Below are 18,826 nucleotides of genomic sequence, written 5' to 3' on the forward strand. Positions count from 1 at the left end.
ATTGTATTAAAAGCACATCTTTGTCGCATTATTTCACACACTGTAGAATTCACTACTTCAAGTTAAGTAGCCTACCTCTCCTCTCCTAGTCGGACGTGCAAGATAAATGTGTGGTCTCAATGAAATAAAGTAGGCTGCCTATGCATGGGCAGAGAATCACGTAGCAGATATCTTTCCAAGGAAATTAACTTAGATATGATTAGGCTATAGTTTCCTAGAGTGTCGGTAAATAAATATTGATAATGGAAAGAAGTGGAGGGCGCTCAACCAACGTGAGTTGAGGTGCAATCAAACAATTTGATCATCATTGAAAAGGAAAATGTGCAACGCGCATACCATTTGTCTCTGCCTGCAAATCGTCCTGCTCCTAAAAGTTAGGGCTATATCCAATACGCAAAACGTAGCTCAAGAGAAAGTGTAAGTGTCTGCTCTCATCATTCTTCAGGTGCGCATGTGGTCTCAATGAAATAGAGTAGGCTATGGCTATGCATGGGCGGAGAAACACAGGGCAGTTATCTCTTCAATGAAATTAACTTCCTAAATATGATTAGGCTATAGACTACATTGCATAGAAATAAATATTGATCACCCATATTTGTCTCCGTCTGAAAGTCGTCACACTCCTTAAAAAGGTAGGCCATATGCAAAACGTAGCTCAAGAGAAAGTGTCCGTCCACTCTCTCTCCAAATGTGCTCTCTTCAAACGACTGTATGTTTAGCCCATTGCCTGATATAGTCCAGTAATACTGATATAGCCAAGCCTAATATAAATGGGCCACTTGATCATCTCTGGTAATTGAACCTATTTTTTAGGTTATTTTTCCGCATTTTGATTTTGCCTATAGGGTGCAAAATTGCTGGGACCATGGTTGGCAAGTGAGCTGTGTCACATACGCCTAAAATAACATTGCGGGACTGCGGTTGGTTTCGGGACCAGTTCTTGCAGGAGCAGGTGGGAGTCGGACAGAAAGTAAGCGGGAGCAGACGGGTGCGGTATGAAAAGCTGGAGTGGGATGAAGAAATCAGTCTCAAACCAGATGCCTTAGATACATTAAAACCAATGTCAAATTCATATGGACACTGCATGACACTGCCTGGCATTGGAGTCTAAAGACTGTACCAATGTTCAAGGGACGAATGTGTTTCAGGTTAGATTTAGGCCCTATCCATTGGTAACTGAACAGTGTAAAACATTGGTATGGTTGTTCCAAAAGACAGTGCCACAACCCAAACCTGAGCTGTACATTTGAGTCGGTTTGACGTGTCTCACGAGTCTGAACTGGACAAAAAAAGCAGAGTCAAAAACACTTAGCTAAACATACAGCCTGCAACGACAAATAGCATAACCTACCAACTTTCTGTCACCCAACTACATGGAGAACCATTTTACTGACCCCATCACACTGACCAAATAACTGTATATGATAAAAACACTACATGCCTCCATAATGACAAATTACTTCTGGCCAGAAGAAGAAAATACAGTTAAATTAAGTGCATATGACCAAGTAACAAAGTGTGCCTGAAAGCATAGATCAAAATAGTCCAAGCAGCGAGGGACGATCTCCAGATGGCCAGACCACTAATTGTTTGTGATTAGCTTCCACAAAACGTTCTTGTATTTAAAATCCCCTTATGATCTATGATACGTTTTAGCTTCACAAAGAGTTATGTCTCATCTCCTCTAGCCCGAGGGAATTGGGGGGAGGAGGAAGTTAGTTCACAAGGATATTGCAGTATTTGTCCGTTCTTTGTGTGTAGCCAGGGGGACATGCGGATCCAATTTTGGCTACCATTGCCGGGAGGGAAAGGAAGAGAGAGAGAGAGGAAGCATTTTCAACAGAGAGATACATCGTTTTGCAGAAACATGTCATCAACTATCATTTAATTTCTGGTAATTTGCTAAACTTTCCAGAAAATACTATGGAACATCTTATTTAGAACAAAATGTACAAAAGCGGCTCATGCAGCAGATTCGTCAACTGACTGCTCAACTCGTGTTCTCAAAACCAGACTGAGGTTTTCATCAAGCATCTCTCTGTACTTTGCTCCATTCATCCTTTCCCTCGATCCTGACTAGTTTCCCAGTCCCTGCCACTGAAAAACATCCCCACAGCATGATGCTGCCACCACAATGCTTCCCCGTAGGGATGGTGCCAGGTTTCCTCCAGACGTGACGCTTGGCATTCAAGCCTAAGAGTTAAATCTTGGTTTCATCAGACCAGAGAATCTTGATTCTCATGGTCTGAGAGTCCTTTAGGTGCCTTTTGGCAAACTCCAAGCGGGCTGTCATGTGCCTTTTACTGAGGAGTGGCTTCCGTCTGGCCACTCTACCGTAAAGGCCTTATTGGTGGAGTGCTGCTGAGATGGTTGTCCTTCTTGAAGGTTCTCCCATTTCCACAGAGGAACTCTGGAGCTGTATCAGAGTGTCCATTGGGTTCTTGGTCACTTCCCTGATCAAGGTCCTTCTCCCCTGATTGCTCAGTTTGGCCGGGCGGCCAGCTCTAGGAAGTGTCTTGGTGGTTCCAAACTTCTTCCATTTAAGAATGATGGCGGCCACTGTGTTCTTGGGGACTTTGAAATAGTACCCTTCCCCAGATCTGTGCCTCGACACAATCCTGTCTCGGAGCTCTACAGACAATTCCTTCGACCTCATGGCATGGTTTTTGCTCTGACATGCACTGTCAACTGTGGGACCTTATCTAGACAGGTGTGTGCCTTTCCAAATCATGTCCAATCAATTGAATTTACCACAGGTGGACTCCAAAAAACCTGTTTTCACTTTGTCATTATTGGGTAGTGTGTAGACTGATGAGGAAATGTTAATATTTAATCCATTTAAGAATAAGGCTGTAACGTAACAAAATGTGAAAAAAGTCAAGGGGTCTGAATACTTTCTGAAGGCACTGTATATATACACAATTCCCTTACCCAAACGGATTACTCATTTACCTAGCTCTTATCAAGTTGTAAATTACAGTGCATGGAGAATTGTGGATAAGATAAGTAGATGCTTTTTCCAATTAGACCAGTAGGTTCGCTACACCTTATGGTTCTCTCGCGCGTAAAGGTGGCGGCATTATTAGGGAATCATGGTACTACAGATGACAAAAACTGTTTCCCTTCCATTTGGGACTTATTGTATTGATCAACAACAATTGCATAGAAGTAGCTTATTTGATTAAAAAATTGCGCTCTCTTTAACCAGTAATGACGTCAAGCAAGAGGGGGCGGCCTGTAGGACGGTCGAAGCCCTATTCCCTGAGGCAACAGATAATCTTTGGAAGAGACGTGAGACACCGATTAAGTAAATGAATAAAGTTTTGGTGGTAATCAGCTTTGAAATCGGCATATTTTGCATTATGGTTTGCATATTAATCACAAACAAAGTACTAGGGTAGTGAATTGATGTTAGCTTCAGCTGTAAGCTAGCAAGGGAAGTTAACCTACAAAGCTGGAAGCTACCCGTATCTTCTTGCATTGTAAAGTGTTCTAGCCGATACGTACATTGTTTTGCAAACAGTAGTTAACGGTTTCAACATTTCTACATGCCATGTCGCATTATTCAAGTGTGTTAACTCCTGTGCAGCATGAGTGGGGAGCTAATATGATGCAGCTCAGACTCCCAGGGCTGGCTGAGTGGAGCAAGCATGGTGCGCGCCTCGCGCTATAAGGGGGACATCAGCAGCGCTGATTGACAGACTTGATCTGCGAGACACATTTGACAAAAGTAAGGTAAAGTAAAAAAAATTCTAGTACCGAACTGTTTCTCATGTTCTAGTATCGAAAATGTACTGAAGTTTTGGTATGCCGTGCAACACTATAAGAGCATGTCAAATTGGGTGTCAAATGAAAGCTAAGAGTCTGAAAGCTAAGAGTCTGAAAGCTAAGAGTCTATATTGTTTTAGAAATTGAGGCATATACACATTAGGAATAAGCAAAGGCTTTGATTCCTGGTAAAACAGACGTTGAATTAAAGACCCCTGCCAACTAATATTGACACATTTAGTTTTGGAGAAATGATTTGCCTTCTGTAAGTTTAAGAAACATTGCCTTGTGCCTTCTAATCTCTTTAAGATATTTTCACATTTCTCTCCCTCATGAGGGAGGATAATGAAAGTTCACAGAAGTAACAAGTAAAAGGTAGACCTACCAATTAGTTAGTGTTTTTACTGATATCAAGTTTGTTTATGAATTATGAAGTGATTAAAACTCGTAATTCTGTTACCAAACCAGTAACAGAATTAGCAAAAATTCAGTAACAGAATTACTACAATTGAATTGGCTGAAATGGGAAATCATAGTAGTCAAACCCACAGTTGGGTCACCTGCTACTGTCCTCCCTTTCACTGGCCTACTGTTATGTTCAGCTCATAACTGTTCAGCTCAACTGCTGGACAACCCCTCCCTCTCACTCTCTCTGCCGCTCCCTCTTCTCTCTCTCTCTCCAGTTAATGTCACCTCTCCCAGCTCTTACTGACACCTACCATGACACCTACCATCTACCATCTTTCCATTTACTGTAACAAGCATCCTCACCCATTGAGCACCGACCGACACTGGACGTCCATGGAAGTTGACAAGTAGTTTACATTTGGTCAGTCCAAATCTGAACCAACCATAGACATCACAGTACAGTAGAAAACAGTAGAGAACAGTACAGTAAAGAAAAGCACATAAGGCAGGGATAATCAACGAGGGGCTATTGCGTTCTATGGAAAATAAAGAACGACGTGGGTGTTTCCACGATGTGCTAGCGGAGTGGAACTGACCTTCCACGTAGTTGCATTATTTTCCAGAGAACGCATACAGACCCGAGTTGATTATCCCTTTTATACCATGGTTATAAGTCAACACATTTGCCACTAGAAATTGGTAGATATGTGTTCAACATCCAATTAAGTACCTAGCAAGTTTACTAGAGCTACAGTAGTTGCCGTGGTAACCAAACTAACAGACTTGCTAGTTTAGCTAACAAAACCATTAGCTCTAGCTTGCCATTATGAAAATCGAATTCAACAATGCCAATGTTTTCAATTCGACTTTTGCTTTCAAAAGCAGCTCAAACAAAACATGTAAGAATGAACTATAGCCATTGAATTCTGCCGTGCTGATATACTGTGCGTTTTTTAAGTGATAGTGCCCGAGAAGCCGGTGTTTGGAGGATATATTGGCACGGGTGTTGTTATCCGTGCCAATATATCCTCCAAACACCGTCTTCAAGGGCATTATCACTTTTATACAACGGGTTACCAACATAGTCAAATAAGGATTGACATATTTTCATAAAAAAACGTTATTTTGATGAATTTATTCATACTATTTCATCCTTCCACAAGATATAGTCACGACACAAATCTAGGGTTGCTACCTAAGCCGGCTGGTCGTTCGTTCTATTGGACGTGACCCAGTCATTCAGTCTTTTTGTTCTGTATCTATGGACCCGACCCAGTCGTTCATTCTAAATGTTCCATTGCCATCCCTTGCTTGCTAGCTAGCCAACTACGGCTAACTTGCAGTCACGTCAAACAGAGCAGCCAGAATAACAACAGTAGCTGTATTTGAATTTGTTGAAGCTGTTTTCTAGTGACATTTATTTGGATGCATCCATAACAATGAGCTAATGAGGCATGATTTCGCCTGGCATAGAAAATGGCATAGGACACTGTCGTTCACAGGAGCTAGCCAACAACACAATCATTTCAAACTGAAGCTGGAAAGTGGCTATCTCCTGCACAAATTCTGTGCAAGGACGTTGGTCGCCAGTGCAGTGACTTGATCAGCTGCGTAGCTAACTGTTGTAGCTAGCTAGCTAGTCAGCTAGCTCTTCCAACATTGACATAAAAAGCTTGCTTAGCATGTTTAAATTACCCTAAAGTTGTAGACATGCAGCCCCACAATTAAGAGGAACTGACTGTTATCAGAAATCAGTCCATAGATCAGCATGTTTCTACACGATCGTATCGTTGGGTCAGTTGAGCAACTTGGGAGACTACTGCAATGACTTGTGGCAGAAGAACAGCTGCTTCATGAAAACTCATAATAATGTAAGCATTAGCACTACTAGCTACAGTAGTTTGCTAGCTAGCTTTTGTTGGAAGATTCAACATTGCGTGTGCAGCACTAAGTAGTTGTGTGTGCAGCATTAAGTAGGTAGCTGGTTGGTTAGCAGCATCGTTTCAGTCAAAGATGATTTCAGTGACTGGCTCAGCTGTTGGACATATTTATGTCCATAGTCAAATTTTAGAAATATTGCTAATTGAAGCACAATAATCATTGATTCGCTAGATGTAAAATGGGGCGACTAAGATGTCCTCACAAAAAAAAAACTCAACATTGACATATTTATTGTTTTACCCTAGATTAATTCAGACAGTTTTGAGGCAGAAATGGGGTTCAGCAGATGATGTCAGCTAGGTAATATTTTCGAATATTATGGCAGTCCATTGTAGTTGGACTACTTTTGATCTATCCCATTACCCTAAGAGAGATACAAGCCAGATCAGTGCAATATCTGATGTAAGACAATGATGGGCACATGGACATGTCGGTGATGTCACAGAGAAAGGAAATGTCACAAGGAACAAGCAAGGAATGTGGGTTCGCCTTCTGTGTTGTAATAGACACTCTGACCAGTCAATCATGCAGTTTGATAGAGAAAGCAGATAATGGAGGGTGTTTCGAGTAGGGGAGTGGGGGGTGACAAGAGGTCTCTTGTTTGGTGGTCTCCCCATATGATCTGCTTGTCAAAGCATTGGGCAAAGGTCCAACGTGATGTAGACCTACTCTCTAATTCAGCAAGAATGCATACAGGGACAGGGCTCTATGGATGAACCCTCATTACTGTGTCGGTGGGCTTATGTTCCCAATAGGAAGCCAAATATTAAAGACTGAAATCTGTGTTTCAGTCCAACTGCAGCCAGCAGCCCCCACAACTTGGTTTGAAACAGAATGAGCTAGGCTACATTGCTGGGAAATATAACTACCCTCAAAATTTGTAGACGGAGCGAGTGATGCAAGGACTGACATTAGATCGGCATGCTATTTTTAAACCATATTTGAAAGCTAGGCCTACGCATTGTTTGCTTGCAAAGACTCAAATGATGACAAAAAAAACTTTGGAGTAATAGCCTACAACGTAAAGATGTGGTGTTATGGTAGGGTAAGATATTCGTACTAAGCCAATAAAGCATAGTTTATAGACCTACTCCTCAGAATCAATTGAAGTGACCATTAAAATGGCAGGAAAAGTTATGGTTTGTGGCTTTTAGGCCAACTTTACACACCAGTGATTTTTTGCAATCACATTGATGGATTATTGATTATTTTCAATGGTGCTTTTTCATTAGGTTCAAGAGTGCTTTTTGTTGTCTATGGGGGTAACTAACCACCACATCAACAACCAATTAACACACCCACCTTTCGAAAAGGAAAAAGGCTAAATCTGTTGGTTTGTCAATCTTTTGGTTCAAGCACACATTCGACTGAGTTGATCGTTAGTATGCTGGTACCATCATTATCATGTCTTTATGAGCGATATGTGTACATCATTGGCTGGTACTAGTACCAAATAGGCCAAGAATACATTGTAATTCAAGGCACATCTCTATGCTGTAATTCAAGCCATATGAGTGCATAGCTCCATGAGGTATGGATAATGGAATACCATATTACTGTGTAACTGTGAGTCAAAATGACCAGCAGGAATGTTGTAATGATGTTGAGGGTTGCAACAAACCTAGTTCCTCCTCTGCAGCAATGTTTGGCGACAATGACACACACACAGTACGCACACACTTGGAAAACACCCGCCTGCACTCAAGCGCAAACTCATCATGAGGGGCCGCAGTTGCTTGCGGATCTGCACACCCACATCCATACTCACACAACATGCAGTTTTACAGCTAATTTCCTGCCATTCTACACATTTTGCCTACAAAAGGGGCGCGCCTGCATTAGAGGCTTCCTACCAAAAACGTAGGAAAAACTACACTGTCCACAAACAACCCTCCACTCACGCTACCTCTACACCACCAAACCACTTCAATGTAAAGACAGTATCGCTCCCATGTAGAAAAAAAGTCCTAGAGTTCAAGGGGTCACGTTCTCAGGAACCTATAGCTGACAATTCAAGCATCTAGCTCTTGGAATCAGTGCAATGACTAACTATAGACTTAGTCATTGCGCTAACGATAGTTAGCAATAGCTCGCGAAACTACCTTCAACCTGCATGCAGAGACATAACGTTGTGTGGTCAGCCTACCTTGTTCCGAGCGCCTAAACTATATACTACCTCGTATTTTTATTTTACATTGTTTATATACTTTTTCTACATATGAAATATTATACATTCTATATTTGTTACTATATAATATATACACTGAGTGTACAAAACATTAAGAACACCGTCCTAATATTGAGAACAGCCTCAATTAGTCGGGCATGGACTCTACAAGGTGTCAAAAGCGTTCCACAGGGATGCTGGCCCATGTTGACTCCAATTCTTCCCACAGTTGTGTCAAGTTGGCTGGATGTCCTTTGGGTGGTGGACCATTCTTGATACACACGGGAAACTGTTGAGCGTAAAAAACCCAGCAGCATTGCAGTTCTTGACACAACCGGTGTGCCTGGCACCTACTACCATACCCTGTTCAAAGGCACTTACATTTTTAGTTTTGCCCATTCACCCTCTGAATGGCACACATACACAATCCATCTTTAACCTGTCTCCTCCCCTTCATCTACACTGACTGAAGTTAATTTAACAACTGACATCAATAAGGGATCATAGCTTTCACCTGGATTCCCCTGGTCAGTCTGTCATGGAAATAGCAGGTGTTCTTAATTTTTTTGTACACTCAGTGTATTTATGTTATATTACATTGTCTTTTTATTTATTTATTTTTACCTTTATTTAACCAGGCAAGTCAGTTAAGAACAAATTATGATTTACAATGACGGCCTACACCGGCCAAACCCTGACGACGCTGGGCCAATTGTGCGCCACCCTATGGGACTGCCAATCACGGCCGGTTGTGATGCAGCCTGGAATCGAACCAAGGGGTCTTACGTCAGATAGTGTGACGATTCTGCCTGCACTGATCGGTCTTGTATCTTGCAAAGAGTAATGGGATAGATCAAAAGAAATTCAGCCTCAGATTCCTTAAAGTATCCCTGGTTCAGCTACAAATGTGCAGTCTAACATTTGACATTTTTACCTAGGTGACATCGTATGCTCCCTCAAAACAGTCTGAATTAATCTAAGCTAAAACAACACATAGGCTATGTCAATAACGTTTTGTTGGTGAGGAAGTCTTAGTCACCCCATTTTACACCTAGCTAAGGATTATTGTGCTTCAATAAACAGTATTTCTGAAATTTGACTATAGGCATGAAAGCTAGCATAAATTTGTCCATTAGCTTGCCAGCTGAGCCAGTCACTGAAATGATGTTGCTAACAAACCAGCTGCCTAATTAGCCTAGTCTGCACACACAATGTTGAATCTTCCAACAAAAGCTAGATACCAAGCTACTGTAGTCCAGCTAATGCTAACATTATTATAAGTTTATGAAGCAGCTGTTCTGCCACGAGTCATTGCAGTAGCCTTCCGAGGTCCTTCAACAAAAGTACTGAGTAAAGAGTCTGAATACTTATGTAAATGTGCTATTTCAGTTCTTTATCTTTAATACATTTGCAAAAATTTCTAAAAACCTGTTTTTGCTTTGTCATTATCGGGTATTTATTGTGTGTAGATGAGGAAAAAAACGATGAGGAAACAAACGTATTGAATACATTTTTGAATAAGGCTGTAACGTAACAAAATGTGGAAAAAGGAAGGGTCTGAATACTTTCCGAATGCACTGTATATACTAAACAAAAACATAAATCGCAACATGTAATGTGTTGTTACCATGTTTCATGAGCTGAAATAAAAAAAGAGGCCAGAAATATCCCATAAGCACAATAAGCTTATTTCTCTCAAATTTTGGGCAACATTTTCTTCACATCCCTGTTAGTGAGCATTTCTCCGTTAACAAGATAATCCATCCACCTGACAGGTGTGGCATATCAAGAAGCTTATTAAACAGCATGATCATTACACAGGTGCACCTAGTGCTGGGAACAATAAAAAGGCCATGTTCAGTTTTGTTGCCACAGATGTCTCAGGTTTTGACATGCTGACTGCAGGAATGTCCACCAGAGCTGTTGCCAGAGAATTGAATGTTCATTTCTCTACCGTAAGCCGCCTCCAACGTCGTTTTGGAGAATTTGGCAGTACGTCCAACCAGTCTCACAACTGCAGGCCACTTTTAACCACACCAGCCCAGGACCTCCACATCTGGCTTCTTCACCTGAGGGATTTGTCTGAGACCAGCCACCCAGACATCTGATGAAACTGAGGAGTATTTCTGTCTGTAATACAGCCCTTTTGTGGGGAAAAACTCATTTTGATTGGCTGGGCCTGGCTCCTCAGTGGGTGGGTCTATACCCTCCCAGTCCCACCCATGGCTGCGCCCCTACCCAGTCATGTGAAATCCATCGATTAGGGCAAAATGTATTTATTTCAAGCCAGTTTGCGCTGTTCTGTGAAGGGAGTAGTACACAGCGTTGTACGAGATCTTCAGTTTCTTGGCAATTTCTCGCATGGAATAGCCTTCATTTCTCAGAACAAGAATAGACTGACGAGTTTCAGAAGAAAGTTATTGTTTCTGGCCATTTTGATCCTGTAATCGAACCCACAATTGCTGATGCTCCAGATACTCAACTAGTCTCAAGAAGGTTTTATTGCCTCTAATCAGCACAACAGTTTTCAGCTGTGCTAACATAATTGCAAAAGGGTTTTCTAATGATCAATTAGCCTTTTAAAATGATAAACTTGGATTAGCAAACACAACGTTCCATTGGAACACAGGACTGATGGTCTCTGATAATGGGGCTCTGTACGCCTATGTATTTTTTATTCCATGAAAAAAATCAGCCGTTTCCAGCTACTGCCATTTACAACATTAACAATGTCTACACCGTATTTCTGATCAATTTGATGTTATTTTAATGGACAAAAAAAATGCTTTTCTTTCGAAACAATGACATTTCTAAGTGACCCCAAACTTTTGAACGGTAGTGTACATGTTCGAGTCTCACCTTTCAACAGAGGGGTCATATTAGTGTGTAGCCCAAACTGTTTGGAAACTACAGACAGAAGTCCCAAGATGCTTGTGGGGGTCGTAGAGCAAAACGGAGAACACCATCGTGTTCGTGAGAGTCTCATGTTTCCATAGAGAGGTTTGAAGGCCAAACCGTTCGGACGCTAGATACGATTTTGTGAGCAGGCTGATTTTCGGAATGTCTCATGGTCTGACAAACACTGCTCTAGCTCTGTCACCTTTCATCGCAGATACGGAAGTGCGACATCGCCGGATTGAGACTCATCCAATGCAAAAAAACTGATCTCTAGCTTAAACTGACAGATTTTAATGGGAATTTTTTTATCATACTAACTTGATTTCCATTGGGGCGCAGACATCGACTCTAGGGCGTTAAAGAATGGGTTGGGTTGGAATCATGTAGTAACCAAAAAAGTGTTAAACAAATCAAAATATATTTTAGATTTTAGATTCTTCTAAGTAGCCACCCTTTGCCTTGACGACAGCTTTGCACGCTTTTGGCATTCTCTCAACCAGCTTCATGAGGTAGTCACCTGGAATGCATTTCAATTAACAGGTGTGCCTTGTTAAAAGTTAATTTGTGGAATTTCTATTTTAAGAGATTTAACAGAATGAATGCAAATGTGCGCTGTCAAATGTGCGCTGTCACTCCAGCATTCCAGGTGAAGCTGGTTGTCATGTGTGAGGGAGCGTGATGTCGTTTCCCAGAGTCCAACATCTTGTACATTGCCAGAACAGGCTCTCAAATAGAACATAATACAGGATGGGATGTAGCTTACTGCTGTCATTCTGTGGTAAACATATTTCCACACACAAATGTGCTTGCACACACACACGTCAAAACAGTTATCCTTCCTCATCTTTGGGTAGTAAATCTGAGGTGTTTTTCTTAAAGAAGAAAAAAATATATATATATTTGGCCAAATTCAATGTATAGCAACTTCAAAAGATCCCTACACTTTTAAACAAAACATAGGCTACAGCTTCAGTATAATAATTTGGCAGCTGCAGAAGCGGCGGCATGAAAAAATAAAAAAAGAGTCAAGTGAACAACACTCACCTTATTCCATGGAATGGAGTCAAGAGTGGCTGCCTGGTATGCTATGCATTAAAGCGTTGAGAAGCCCTGCCGCTGACCAATCAGGTGTTAACCCCACCCTAAACAGGAAGTGAAGACATTATACAGCGACATTAGTGGAGGTTTGCCCCTTAATTATCTGTGTCCAGGGCCACAGTATTGTTTGTCCTGCATCTGCTGATTGGGAATATCCCTTTACCATTAAATCACATCAACATCCATCAAATCATCCATCTACTAGGCTATACGCTGCATAGAGATCATTTGAATGGTTATGTCTCGTTTGTTAAGCTCGGCTTCAGAAAATGTAACCAGAAAATATAAATCAACATCAAAATGACCCAAACATGATATCAAAGATAATTTGTGTGTGCTGCCTGATGCATATGTGCATCTCTGAGTTACATCACTGTGACTGCAGCAAGGCAGAGAGAGCCGAGGGCCTGTTTGTAGGAACAGCTCCAGGAGGAGGCCTATACTAAGTCAGCCATCTGCGACAGACGGGCCCACTAATCCTCCACAAGAGGAGAGGAGAAGAGCCATGCAGCTACACCACTGAGCCCTCTAGTGCAGTGACAGCCAGGCTCAGCTGTACCAAGCCCTGTGGAGAACAGAGGCACAGCTACAGATGCCATATCTTAATTTGATCATCCTGTAGTCTTAGCAATTTTTCTGCACAGCAGAAAATGCAAACTTTTAGTGTATTGAAGGTTAAAAAAGGCTTCTAAAGTTTGTAATTTCCACTTTAACTCTTTGATGTGTACAAACACACAGGTGTGATCATTCTACAGTGGTCCCTTCAGTGATTAGAACGTCTAGTTACGATTGACGCAAAAATCAGCGTTTGAGCTGGGCACTTTTTCCACAGAAACATTTTGCACAAACAGTCTTTACAACGTTATGTCCTCAATGAGAGTCAGCTTATTTTTGGATGCAATGTTCAGACATTCACAAAAGTAGCAACAGCATAACAATTCTCATCCAAATCGGAAAATGTAGGCTACATTAGTTATAGCGCTAACTGAGTAAAGAGTGAGCTAACACAAGCCATCATATTTAGCCTCTCCTCTCCCTCATCCTCCCTACTCCCTCTCTAAACAGTATGTTGCTAGCATGCAAAAGCTGTCAATCTCCGGGAAGAAAGATGTCCAGTTCCAGTTATGATGTTGGCAAGTTATACTATCAATTATCAATACTGTGTGTGGTTTCTGAAAGTACAGAATAAAGAGGATTTATTAGTCATTAGAATAAAATCAGGATATAGCAATAATACAATGAAGTAACATAATAACTGAAGAGCTCCACAAGGGCACCACAAGGTCTCCACAAGGGGGCAGGGCAGAGCTATGCTAAACAAGCTAAATTAATACACATGCCAATGTATAAGGGCAGCTTCAAAGGATACAACACAAGCTAATACTTATTTGATGCCATTAGCACTGTTTTACAGAACTAATAGAAGAATTTAACTACATAAGCACAATTGAGTATAACACCATAAAATATTATGAAATCAGTACCTCGCGTGTCCACGGTTATAAAGGAATACACACAGAATACATTATGCTCCATACATAAATACGGTCGGCTACAATAGAAAATGACATAACACGATAAACATAAACTGTATAAGGTAATAAGGCACTTACTTTAATAAGAACGCACACAGTAATTATTAGTAAGGAAAACAACAATGAAGACAATGCTGGCGCCAGCCGAAAAATGCATAGGAGTGAGGAAACACTGGGGGAGTGCTTGGGCTCTCATCGAAGAGAGAAGTTTGTCTGGCTCATCTAGCTAATCCTCGCCTACATTAGCATAGCATGCCTCAAACGTAAATTGTCCGCCACAGTGAAATGGGCTACTTCTATGTGAATTAGTGAGGCTGAATGCACCTAATTTCAAATGGTTGTTAGAAAATCATATAAAATTGACAAGTTGAAACATAACCTATAGATAATTAGCAGGCAGTGTGCCTTGGTTTGAGGGCAGCACGGGTTAACTGTCCTGTTGCAAAACAATACATTTTGGAACAAAGAGCGAATTCTGACATCATGCGCATAAGAAAACTCATGTGGGGAGATTGTTAGAGATATTTGCAACTCACGCATACAACCCATACAAAAAATGTACATTAATTATAATCCACAAAATAATGAAAATGTCCTCCTGTGAAAAACTGGGTCAAATTAAGCTACGGCATATGTACACTGACTGGGCCCTATGGAGATAACATGGGAGTGAGTGAGTGAATGAGGGAGTTGCCATAGGGCTGGACGTATATATGGCCAAAATATAATATCACGGTATTTCAAACAAATTGGACAGTATTTATGTTTTTTAATAATAAAAGTTCAAAATATGATTTGCTTTATGAATAGTTCGTGACCCTAGGGTGGCAACAGACATTCAAAGTGATGTCAATGGGTCTTTCTCCACTCTGATTGTTTTATACTGTTCAATACAACCAAAAATAATTTACAGCATTTTCATCAATTTCTGCATTTCCTGCACTCATTTGAGATCATTTACACACTGCCACGTAGGGCTGCACGATATGGGCAAACAATCGAGGCCTTATTTTTTACCAAATGTTGCAATTGGACTTGTGCTTTCGAGCAAAATAATAATAATAAATAATAATAATATGCCACTTAGCAGACGCTTTTATCCAAAGCGACTTACAGTCATGCGTGCATAAATGTTTGCGTATGGGTGGTCCCGGGAATCGAACCCACTACCCTGGCGTTACAAGCATCGTGCTCTACCAGCTGAGCTACAGAGGACCACAAAACACTTGGGTGAACTGTTGGAATCATGGCAATAAAATGATTATTCTAATTCTATAGTTAGAATATAATAGTGGGCACTTTGAATACAGTGTTTGACATGACAACAAATGAAAATGCCAGGGAGGAGTTATTGTGACAGGGTAGGAACCAAAGTGTTGATAAGTGTTTCTTAAGGGACCCTATAATCTTTGGCTACATTCAATGTTCTCTTAGCTATTTCATGAAGCTAACATACAGTGGGGAAAAAAAGTATTTAGTCAGCCACCAATTGTGCAAGTTCTCCCACTTAAAAAGATGAGAGAGGCCTGTAATTTTCATCATAGGTACACGTCAACTATGACAGACAAAATGAGAAAAAGAAATCCAGAAAATCACATTGTAGGATTTTTAATGAATTTATTTGCAAATTATGGTGGAAAATAAGTATTTGGTCAATAACAAAAGTTTCTCAATACTTTGTTATATACCCTTTGTTGGCAATGACACAGGTCAAACGTTTTCTGTAAGTCTTCACAAGGTTTTCACACATTGTTGCTGGTATTTTGGCTCATTCCTCCATGCAGATCTCCTCTAGAGCAGTGATGTTTTGGATCTCCTCTAGCGTAGTGATGTTTTGGGGCTGTCGCTGGGCAACACGGACTTTCAACTCCCTCCAAAGATTTTCTATGGGGTTGAGATCTGGAGACTGGCTAGGCCACTCCAGGACCTTGAAATGCTTCTTACGAAGCCACTCCTTCGTTGCCCGGGCGGTGTGTTTGGGATCATTGTCATGCTGAAAGACCCAGCCACATTTCATCTTCAATGCCCTTGCTGAAGGTTTTCACTCAAAATCTCACGATACATGGCCCCATTCATTCTTTCCTTTACGCGGATCAGTAGTCCTGGTCCCTTTGCAGAAAAACAGCCCCAAAGCATGATGTTTCCACCCCCATGCTTCACAGTAGGTATGGTGTTCTTTGGATGCAACTCAGCATTCTTTGTCCTCCAAACACGACGAGTTGAGTTTTTACCAAAAAGTTCTATTTTGGTTTCATCTGACCATATGACATTCTCCCAATCCTCTTCTGGATCATCCAAATGCACTCTAGCAAACTTCAGACGGGCCTGGACATGTACTGGCTTAAGCAGGGGGACACGTCTGGCACTGCAGGATTTGAGTCCCTGGCGGCGTAGTGTGTTACTGATGGTAGGCTTTGTTACTTTGGTCCCAGCTCTCTGCAGATTATTCACTAGGTCCCCCCGTGTGGTTCTGGGATTTTTGCTCACCGTTCTTGCGATCATTTTGACCCCACGGGGTGAGATCTTGCGTGGAGCCCCAGATCGAGGGAGATTATCAGTGGTCTTGTATGTCTTCCATTTCCTAATAATTGCTCCCACAGTTGATTTCTTCAAACCAAGCTGCTTACCTATTGCAGATTCAGTCTTCCCAGCCTGGTGCAGGTCTACAATTTTGTTTCTGGTGTCCTTTGACAGCTCTTTGGTCTTGGCCATAGTGGAGTTTGGAGTGTGACTGTTTGAGGTTGTGGACAGGTGTCTTTTATACTGATAACAAGTTCAAACAGGTGCCATTAATACAGGTAACGAGTGGAGGACAGAGGAGCCTCTTAAAGAAGAATGTAAAGGTCTGTGAGAGCCAGACATCTTGCTTGTTTGTAGGTGACCAAATACTTATTTTCCACCATAATTTGCAAATAAATTCATAAAAAATCCTACAATGTGATTTTCGGGATATTTTTTTCTCAATTTGTCTGTCATAGTTGACGTGTACCTATGATGAAAATTAAAAGACACCTGTCCACAGAAGCAATCAATCAATCAGATTCCAAACTCTCCACCATGGCCAAGACCAAAGAGCTCTCCAAGGATGTCAGGGACAAGATTGTAGACCTACACAAGGCTGGAATGGGCTACAAGGCTGGAATGGGCTACAAGACCATCGCCAAGCAGCTTGGAGAGAAGGTGACAACAGTTGGTGCGATTATTCGCAAATGGAAGAAACACAAAAGAACTGTCAATCTCCCTCGGCCTGGGTCTCCATGCAAGATCTCAACTCGTGGAGTTGCAATGATCATGAGAACGGTGAGGAATCAGCCCAGAACTACATGGGAGGATCTTGTCAATGATCTCAAGGCAGCTGGGACCATAGTCACCAAGAAAACAATTGGTAACACACTACGCCATGGACTGAAATCCTGCAGCGCCCGCAAGGTCCCCCTGCTCAAGAAAGCACATATACAGGCACGTCTGAAGTTTGCCAATGAACATCTGAATGATTCAGAGGAGAACTGGATGAAAGTGTTGTGGTCAGATGAGACCAAAAAGGAGCTCTTTGGTATCAACTCAACTCGCCGTGTTTGGTCGTGAATGGGTATTCCAGCATGACAATGACCCAAAACACACGGCCAAGGCAACAAAGGAGTGGCTCAAGAAGAAGCACATTAAGGTCCTGGAGTGGCCTAGCCAGTCTCCAGACCTTAATCCCATAGAAAATCTGTGGAGGGAGCTGAAGGTTCGAGTTGCCAAACGTCAGCCTCGAAACCTTAATGACTTGGAGAAGATCTGCAAAGAGGAGTGGAACAAAATCCCTCCTGAAATGTGTGCAAACCTGGTGGCCTGTGATTGCCAACAAGGGTTTTGCCACCAAGTACTAAGTCATGTTTTGCAGAGGGGTCAAATACTTATTTCCCTCAATAAAATGCAAATCCATTTATAAAAATGTTGACATGCGTTTCTCTGGATTTTTTTGTTGTTATTCTGTCCCTCACTGTTCAAATAAACCTACCATTAAAATTATAGACTGATCATGTCTTTGTCAGTGGGCAAACGTACAAAATCAGCAGGGGATCAAATACTTTTTTCCCTCACTAACACAGCGATGAGAGGGATAGAGACAGTTCGGGAAGTATAGCTCTAATACTGTATGTACAGTGGGGGAAAAAGTATTTAGTCAGCCACCAATTGTGCAAGTTCTCCCACTTAAAAAGATGAGAGAGGCCTGTAATTGTCATCATAGGTACACGTCAACTATGACAGACAAATTGAGAAAAAATTTTCCAGAAAATCACATTGTAGGATTTTTTATGAATTTATTTGCAAATTATGGTGGAAAATAAGTATTTGGTCACCTACAAACAAGCAAGATTTCTGGCTCTCACAGACCTTTAAATTCTTCTTTAAGAGGCTCCTCTGTCCTCCACTCGTTACCTGTATTAATGGCACCTGTTTGAACTTGTTATCAGTATAAAAGACACCTGTCCACAACCTCAAACAGTCACACTCCAAACTCCACTATGGCCAAGACCAAAGAGCTGTCAAAGGACACCAGAAACAAAATTGTAGACCTGCACCAGGCTGGGAAGACTGAATCTGCAATAGGTAAGCAGCTTGGTTTGAAGAAATCAACTGTGGGAGCAATTATTAGGAAATGGAAGACATACAAGACCACTGATAATCTCCCTCGATCTGGGGCTCCACGCAAGATCTCACCCCGTGGGGTCAAAATGATCACAAGAACGGTGAGCAAAAATCCCAGAACCACACAGGGGGACCTAGTGAATGACCTGCAGAGAGCTGGGACCAAAGTAACAAAGCCTACCATCAGTAACACACTACGCCGCCAGGGACTCAAATCCTGCAGTGCCAGACGTGTCCCCCTGCTTAAGCCAGTACATGTCCAGGCCCGTCTGAAGTTTGCTAGAGTGCATTTGGATGATCCAGAAGAGGATTGGGAGAATGTCATATGGTCAGATGAAACCAAAATAGAACTTTTTGGTAAAAACTCAACTCGTCG

The 18,826-nt window shown here is 41.6% G+C and overlaps 1 protein-coding gene across 1 annotated transcript in view; it reads right to left on the reverse strand.

Moving 5' to 3' along the window:
- The window catches only part of LOC311103404 (thyroid hormone receptor alpha-like), an 88,053-nt gene that overhangs the window by 61,540 nt on the left and 7,687 nt on the right, over nucleotides 1-18,826 (reverse strand). The window contains exon 2 of the mRNA XM_084144968.1: nucleotides 12,227-12,324. The gene's annotated coding sequence lies outside the window, so the exon portion shown is untranslated. The remainder of the gene's footprint in view (nucleotides 1-12,226; nucleotides 12,325-18,826) is intronic.

The sequence above is a fragment of the Coregonus lavaretus genome (genome assembly GCF_964263955.1).
Source record: "Coregonus lavaretus genome assembly, chromosome: 28".
Lineage (NCBI taxonomy): Eukaryota > Metazoa > Chordata > Actinopteri > Salmoniformes > Salmonidae > Coregonus > Coregonus lavaretus.